Here is an 8,173-nt window from a genome sequence, read left to right as displayed (position 1 = left end):
AGGCACCTGCAGCCAAAATGCGCTGTTTTTTTTGTATTAATTCGTAATGGCCTCCCCACACAACAGAAAATCAGAGCGTTTTTCCTTGTGCAGAAACGTGTGAGTTGTGTGATTGCACTTTCAGAAAAGGGTCGGGGACCTTTTCCCTGACGTTCCGACAGGTACAGGCAGCCCATTCAAATAACTGGCTGCTGTGCCTGCGCAAATGCCCCCTGCAGCAAACGCACAGATGTGAACCTAGACTAAATTGCCTATTAATGACAGCTCCTAACAAAGTGTGGTGTGACTTGTTGCTAAGGACAAGGCAACTGGTGGTAACCATTGACAGATAGGAAGATAGGAAGAATATAGGAGAATTATACAAAAAAATATATTAGCTAAACCCACAAGTGTTTTTGTTTTACCACTAATATTCCTTTATTCTGTCTTTTGTAATTTACAAATGCAACAATTAGAATTTGGATGAAAGGTTTAGCAATGAAAAACACTTTTTGAAAGATAAATAGTGCATTTTATATACAACTATATAGATCAGACCAAAATGAGAGACAAATAAAAAGGAAAGAGGGACTTTGTTCCAAATCAGAGACAGTTCTTTGATGTCAGCGACAGTTGGGAGCTATGTATGATGTTCGGCTCCCACTCAATGGGCCAAAAACCCCGCTTTCAAATGAATGCCCAAATATCCAAAGTTCGGTCCAAACTTGTGTTCAGACCAAATTTTGAGTTCATCCCTAATGATAACAATGGCTCAAGATGGAATTTACACTTACAAATGAATGAGTCACAGCAGGTGTCATCACTGCTCCCCCCACACCCTAATAGTTTGGGCAGCTCAGTAGAAAGTGATAGTCAGGGAGGAAGTCTGAAAGTAGGCTGCTTTTGCTGTGCTATCCCTTTTGAAAGTCCAAAAGTATGTGTGAATCATGTGTTATGGATTAATTCAACATTAAGCATGGTTCTTCACTCCTGTGACCCAGATTCAGCCAACAGCAGGCTAAAGTCTGCTGCCAGCTGACATCACTCAGCTGTTCAGGCTCTGGAGGGATCCCGACTTTATTGTTGGGATCCACCCAGATGCCTGGACTGGCAGCTGGCTCAGCCTCTCAAAACCCCGCTAAGAACCTGAGCCAGCCGTTCCCGCCCCCTCCACAGCCCAGCTCTTCAGTTGGAAACTGACAGCCACAAGCTCTCTGCTCACTGAAGACTGAGAACTGAGCTATCAGCAGTCTTTGAACGCTCAGTTCCCAGTCTTAAAGGCAACGGGGGAAGGATTCAGAATCGGATCGATGCTGCAGCCACCAGAGTGACTATGTACAGTAAAACCTTGGTTTGAGAGTAACTTGGTTTGAGAGCGTTTTGTAAGACTATCAATTTTTTTTAAATACATTTTGACTTGATATGCAAGCGATGTCTTGATATAAGAGTAGCGTCATGTCACAACTGAGTATAAAATAAAAGAGAGGCGCCTCTAAATTTAGCAATATGGTTACATTTATTGAAGGCACAACATTTAGAAACTCACATGGTTGATGATTAAAACATGCACATCTAAGTATCCAGACATCCGGGGTAAATCTGTCCACCATTCTCCTCGCCGCCATTGATGTCGTCCCTTCCACTAGCGGTTCAAGACTCGCTTTCAGATTGCTCTACTGCAGGGTAGTTTTCACAGTTACGATTGCATACTGACAGCAGTGAGAGCTGGGGGTGAGGAGGACGGTCTATGTGGATCGCTTTACCCCGTATGCCTGCATACTAAGGCCCCTTTCAGACGTGTGGACCATATGTCCGCATTTTCATCCATCCGTTTGCGGATGAAAAAGGGACATACATTGGTCCCTATGTGATTGCGGGTGTCAGCGGATGAACATCCGCTGACACCCTGTAATCACCCACCTCCACAAAGATCTGATTTTGCGGACGGAAGAAAATCCTATTTTTTCTTCCATCTGCGGATCGGATCGGATGAACACGGACACACGGTCCGTGTTCATCCGATCCCCCCATAGGGGAGAGCGGAGAAAAGACAGGGCGGTCCCTGCCCAGTCGGACCGTTTCCAGCGGAGATTCCTCCTCCGGATTTTGATCTGATTTTGACACCATCGGATCAAAATATCCGTGCGGAATACATCCGCGGTGACGTGTCGCACCGTCGCCGCGACGATGACGCGGCGACGTGCGCGACGCTGGAAGGTAAGTACTTCCACGCATGTGTTGAATCATTACGACGCATGCGAGGGAGGGGAGCGGACGGACTGATCCGGTGAGTGTGTACAGACGACCGGATCAGTCCGCTGGACTGGATACCAGCGGATACATTTCTTAGCATGCTAAGAAATTTTTATCCGCTGGAAATCCGTCGGCTGGAGAAATCTCCTCCGAAAAATGTCCGCTAGGCCGTACACACGACCGGATTTGTCTGCTGGAACTGATCCGCGGATCAATCCCAGCGGATAGATCCGGTTGTGTGTACGAGGCCTCAGATGTGCCTGTTTTAATCATCAACCATGTGAGGTGCTAAATGTTGTACCTTCATTAAATGTAACCATATTGCTACACTTAGAGGCGCCTCTCTTCTTTTTTTATACTCTAGCAGCTCCTGCTGGATTTTACTTCTAATCCCCTTGGGGAGGCTGCCATTTGTGGACATTTTGTGGTTACACAACCTGATCACATTGCTATAATCTTTTTATGTGGACTATAAACTGAGGGACTTATGAATAAATGATTGTGGAATGAATCATCTGAGTTTCCGTTATTTCTTTTGGGAAAAGTTGCTTTGATATACAAGTGCTTTGGATTACAAGCATGCTTCCGGAATAAATTATGCTCGCAATCCAAGGTTTTACTGTATGTTTTTTTTTTTTTTTTAATTCCCGAACTTGTCTTTTAAATGTCTATTTATAAAACACATTTTGGAGAAATGGCAAAAAAAATAAAAAAATTTCCTTTCAAGATAGTATGCACTACTAAAACAGGAAGTCCTAAATGCTGTGTTCCAACAATGGAGCAAACTCTCTAAGTTCAGCAATAATTCATGCTGGTAAGGAGGAAAACACCAGACTTGGGAAAGGTCGATTTTTATCTCAGATCTGACTTTTGAAATGCTGACAGTTTCCTCCAACTACTTAGGGAAGGATGATTTAAAATGTGAAGACAACATTTTCATAGATACAGCTTCTGTAATATGGAATGCAATTTTATACTTTCAGATGAAAAGAATTTATCAACAGAGAAAACATTTATCCATGAAAACTTATGCCGCGTACACACGGTCGTTTTTTGTGATGAAAAAAAACTACATTTTTAAAAACGTCATTTAAAATGACCGTGTGTGGGGAAAACGTTGTTTTATGTCTTCTGAAAAACGACAAAAAAAAAAATTCGAACATGCTTCAATTTTTTATGTCGTTTTTCAAAACGTCGTTTTTAGTGTCATAAAAAATGATCGTGTGTGGGCTAAAACGACGTTTAAAACAACGTTTTTAAACCCGTGCATGCTCAAAAGCAAGTTATGACGCGAGCTTGAATAGAACAGAGTGCCGCCGTACGTGCTGAACGTAACCGCGCTTTGCTAGAGCATTTTGAAAAAACAATGGTGTGTAGGCAACGTCGTTTCTTAAAATTAAGTTTGAAAAACGTCGTTTTTTTCATGAGAAAAAACGTCGTTTTTTTCATGAGAAAAAATGTCGTTTTTTTCATGAGAAAAAACATCGTTTTTTTTCATGAGAAAAAACGTCGTTTTCTTTCATGAGAAAAAACAAAGTTTTTTTACAAGACATAAAACGACCGTGTGTACACGGCATTAGGTTTATGTTATGTTATGCAGACTGTCTCCACAATGTAAAAGGATCACTATCACATACATGTATAACCTTATCAAAATACAGTATTTGGTATTACTATTTACTAATAGTATAAAGAACAACTAGAATATTTAACTTGTATTAACCACTTCCCTACTGTAGGACGTCATATGACGCCCTGTACGTTAGGGGGTGGATATCTGAATGATGCCTGCAGCTACAGGCATCATTCAGATATCCTTCTTTTCAGGCGGCGATTCTGCACACCATAAGAATGATCATAGCGGCGGTTCCACTGCTTGATTGTTCTTATAGGCGCGGGAGGGGACGGCCCCCCTCCTGCCACCATCCGGTGCTTCTCGAGGCTCTTCCGTGCCATCGGAGGCTCGGAGAATGAAACGGCCGACGCCAGATGAGGAGGATAGAGATTTCCGGTCATCTCTATGACCGTTGGAGGCCCGGGGGCGATGTTATGACATCATGCCCGGGTACCCGGAAGTAAACAAAGCCGTATTATTGACCCTGCATCTCTCTATAAAGAGGACATGTCACAATATATTCCTATTACAAGGCATGTTTACATTCCTTGTAATAGGAATAAAAGTGATCAAAAAAAAAAAAAGTAAAAAAAAAGGGTAAAAAGAAATAAAATTAAGTAAAACATTTTTTTAAAACACCCCTGTACCCAGTAGCTTGCGCTTGGAAGCGAACACACACGTAACTCCCGCCCACATATGTAAACGCCGTTCAAACCACACATGTGAGGTATCGTCGCGTGCGTTAGAGCGAGAGCAATAATTCTAGCACTAGACCTCCTCTGTAAGGCTGGATTCACACCTATGCATTTTTAGTGCTTTTTGCATTTTGCAGATTTGCACTAACAAATGTGTTCCATAGGAAACCATGGTAAATGGTCTGTAGTGCAAATCTGCAAACTGCAAAAAGCACTAAAACTGCATAGGTGTGAATCCAGCCTTACTCTTAACTGGTAACCTGTAAAAAAAAGCGTTGCCTATAGAGATTTTTAAGTACCGAAGTTTGGTGCCATTCCATGAGTGCGCGCAATTTTGCAATGACCGCCACTTTATTCCCTAGGGTGTCTGCTAAAAAAAAATATATATATAATGTTTGGGGGTTCTGATTAATTTTGTAGCAAAAACATTATGATTTTTACATGAAGGAGAGAAGTGCCAGAATAGGCCCGGTATTGAAGTGGTTAAAATATAAAAACCCTATAGGAGGAGCATGCATGTACAGTCAGAACTGCTGCATGGTACCACAGCTGAGATAAATAAAAGGAAACATTTACTTAACTGGATTCTGTTAGTTTTTGTCTTCCACACTTACTTTTTCTGTGCTGTGCACTCACTCTCCTTTCTCTTTTTATGTATTTTTTGGCTCTGATCATTAAGGGCTCTTTCACACGGAGCGGACCGTTTCTGGGTCCGCTCCGTGTGTCTCCGTCGGCTCAGCGGGGATCCCCGCTGAGCTGTCGGCGGATAGGGCGGTCCCCGCACACAGTGCAGGGACCGCCCTGTCTCAGCTCCGCTCTGCCCTATGGGGAACCGGATGCAGACGGACCGTCTGTCCGTCTGCATCAGTTCCGTTCCGCCGGACGGAAGAAAAATAGGGTTTTCTTCCGTCCGAAAACCGGATCCATCCGCTAACGGACGCGATCCCATAGGGATGTATTACAAGTCCGTTAACGGACTTGTAAAAACGGACAGGCGGAGCGGACGTCTGAAAGGGGCCTTACTGTATAATGGATAATAGTGTGTGGCATAGGCGTGCGCACAGGGTGTGCTGGGTATGCTTGGGCACACCCTAATCACCCTGTGTATTGCAGATTCCCCCTGCTTCCTGGTGTGTCCCTTGTCTCTCCCCTGCAGTGCCGCCAGCTTCCCTCCTCTCCTCTTCCACTGGCTGCTGCAGGGGATGTTTCAGGATGGATGAATAAATGAACACAGTGAGTGATCTGTACCGATCGCTTCTGCATTCATTCTTAACTGAAGCTTAGTAAACTATGTTTACAATGCTTCTGTTTGTGAATGAACAGGAAGCCGCTCAGCAAAGAGCGCTTTCCATTTGTTCACTGTCCAGTGCAGCTGTGGCTGCAGAGAAAATGACTGGGGAAGCTCTGTCCTCAGTCTCTTTCTCTCTGTTTAGACCCTTAATATTTCACCAAAGCCCCCCAAGGAGCTCCTAAAAATATATAAAAAAAATAAAATAATAATAATGATATTGTAAAAAATAATAAAAAAGAAATTGTAAGAAATAATAAAAATAAAAACTATTGACACCGTACACTTCTCTACTGACAACAATCTTCGCTCTACTGACACCGTCCACTGCTCTGCTGATATACACACGTGTGTTTGTGCTCTGGGGTGCACACCCTAATGCAATAGGCTGTGCACACCAATGGTGTTTGGACAATGAAATGTGATGAAAATAATCTTAAGAAATGTAAGATGCATTTATTTGGGAGCTTGTATTTATAAAGTGGTTATAATGGCAGTGAGCTTTAGCAGTCTAATGTAATATGTCAACATTTTTAGACTATTTCCTGCAGCATCCTTTCAGACTCCAAATACACTTGTTGTTTGTTGCATGCGCAGTCTCTAACACTATCATGTTGTATTTCCCCAGCCTCTCTTGACCTTTGTCTAGTATGTTCTTATGCCGCGTACACACGATCATTTTTCGGGTTGTAAAAAATGAAGTTTTTTTTAATGTCATTAAAAACGATCGTGTGTGGGCTTCAGAGCATTTTTTCGGGTTCTGAAAAACGGGCAAAAAAAAATTCAAACATGCTTTATTTTCTAACGACATTTTTAACGTTGTTGTTTTTCGGGTTGTAAAAAATGATCGTGTGTGGGCTTTAACGACGTGAAAAATCTGTGCATGCTCAGAAGCAAGTTATGAGACTTAATCGCTCGTTCTGGTAAAACTACCGTTCTTAATGGAGTATGCACATTCATCACGCTGTAACAGACATAAAAGCGCAAATCGTCTTTTACTAACACAAAATCAGCTAAAGCAGCCCCAAGGGTGGCGTCATCCGAATGGAACTTCCCCTTTATAGTGCCGTCGTACGCTAGAGCATTTTTTTTCACAATCGTGTGTAGGCAAGGCCGTTTTAACTGTTTGCCGACCAGACGCCGTCGTTTTACGGCGGCAGGTCGGCTCCCCTGCGCGAGAGCCCGTAGCTATACGTCGGCACTCGCGCAGGCCACTAGGGGCGCGTGCGCGCCCCCCGCTCGCCCTGACTCCCGTGCACTTGCACCTGCGGGCGCTATCGCCGCCGGGCACACGCGATCGCTCGTTACAGAGCGGGGACCGGGAGCTGTGTGTGTAAACACACAGCTCCCGGTCCTGTCAGGGAGAGAAATGCTGATCTTCTGTTCATACAATGTATGAACAGAAGATCAGACATTTCCCCATGTCAGTCCACCCCCCCTACAGTTAGAACACACCCAGGGAACATACTTAACCCCTTCCCCGCCCCCTAGTGTTAACCCCTTCACTGCCAGTGGCATTTTTATAGTAATCCAATGCATTTTTATAGCACTGATCGCTATAAAAATGCCAATGTTCCCAAAAATGTGTCAAAAGTGTCCGAAGTGTCCGCCATAATGTCGCAGTACCGAAAAAAAATCGCTGATCGCCACCATTACTAGTTGAAATTTTTTTTAATAAAAATGACATAAAAATACCCCCTATTTTGTAAACGCTATAACTTTTGCGCAAACCAATCAATAAACGCTTATTACGATTTTTTTTACGAAAAATATGTAGAAGAATACGTATCGGACTAAACTGAGGAAAAAAAAATGTTTTTATATATTTTTGGGGGATATTTATTATAGCAAAAAGTAAAAAATATTATTTTTTTTCAAAATTGTCGCTCTATTTTTGTTTATAGCGCAAAAACTAAAACCCGCAGAAGTGATCAAATACCACCAAAAGAAAACTCTACTTGTGGGGAAAAAAGGACGTCAATTTTGTTTGGGAGCCATGTCGCACGACTGCGCAATTGTCAGTTAAAGCGACGCAGTGCCGAATCGCAAAAAGTGCTCTGGTCTTTGACCAGTAATATGGTCCGGGGGTTAAGTGGTTAATGATCAAGTTGAAAAAAACTTTGTTTTTTCTAGAGCCTGAAAAACGTCGTTTTTTACAACCCTCAGTCTCTGACCACCTTCTGTAATATATCCTCAGTCGCCGACCACCTTCTGTAATATATTCACAGTCACAGATCACCTTCTGTAATATGTCCTCAGTCTCTGACCACCTTCTGTAATACATCCCCAGTCTCCGACCACCTTCTGTAATATATCCCCAGTCTCCGACCACCTTCTGTAATA

The sequence above is a fragment of the Rana temporaria genome, chromosome 1, assembly GCF_905171775.1.
Source record: "Rana temporaria chromosome 1, aRanTem1.1, whole genome shotgun sequence".
Lineage (NCBI taxonomy): Eukaryota > Metazoa > Chordata > Amphibia > Anura > Ranidae > Rana > Rana temporaria.
The sequence above is the reverse complement of the archived record's forward strand: the minus strand, read 5'-3'. Positions refer to the sequence as shown.